Raw genomic sequence first — 855 nt, forward strand, 5'->3', positions numbered from 1 at the left:
TAATCTTTTAGCAATTCCAACCATCGCCGTTGCTGCAAATTCAATTCTTTCTGATTGAAGATATACTGAAGGCTCTTGTGATTCGTATAAATATCTACATGGACACCATATAAATAATGTCTCCATATCTTTAATGCATGAATCACCGACCAATTCAAGATCGTGGGTTGGATAATTCTTTTCATGTTTTCGTAATCGCTTGAAGATACGCAATCACCTTGCCATGTTGCATCAATACACATGACCCCAGCCCAATGCCTGAAGCATCGCAATAAACAACATAACCTTCCAACCTCCGGGAAGTGTCGGGACCGGTGCAGCAGGTCAATCTATCTTTTAGCTCTTGGAAACTATGTTCACAAGCATCTGTCCATTGAAACTTTAGCTGATTTCTGGTTCAGCTTAGTAAGTGGTGCAGAAATAGAAGAAAAACCTTCTACAAATCTCCTATAATATCCTGCTAAGTCCAGAAGGCTACATACCTCCATAGGATTTGTGGGCCTTGGCCAAGTCTTCACGGCCTCAATCTCTTGGCTATCTACCCGAATTCCATCAACTGAAATGATGTGCCCAAGAAATGTCACTGAGTTCAACCAGAACTCGCACTTAGAAAATTTTGCAAACAACTCTCGAGTTTGAAGAACTCTGAGGAGAGTATGCAAATGATTCGCATGTTCTGTCTCGGATCTAGAATACACCAAAATGTTATCGATGAACACAATCACAAACAAATCTAGAAAGGGCCTGAACACATTATTCATTAAGTCCATAAACACTGCCGGTGCATTAGTTAGCCCAAAGGACATAACCCAAAACTCAAAATGGCCATATCTTGTTCTGAAGCATCCGGTGGAG

The sequence above is a fragment of the Lycium ferocissimum genome, unplaced genomic scaffold (assembly GCF_029784015.1).
Source record: "Lycium ferocissimum isolate CSIRO_LF1 unplaced genomic scaffold, AGI_CSIRO_Lferr_CH_V1 ctg16353, whole genome shotgun sequence".
Taxonomy (NCBI): domain Eukaryota; kingdom Viridiplantae; phylum Streptophyta; class Magnoliopsida; order Solanales; family Solanaceae; genus Lycium; species Lycium ferocissimum.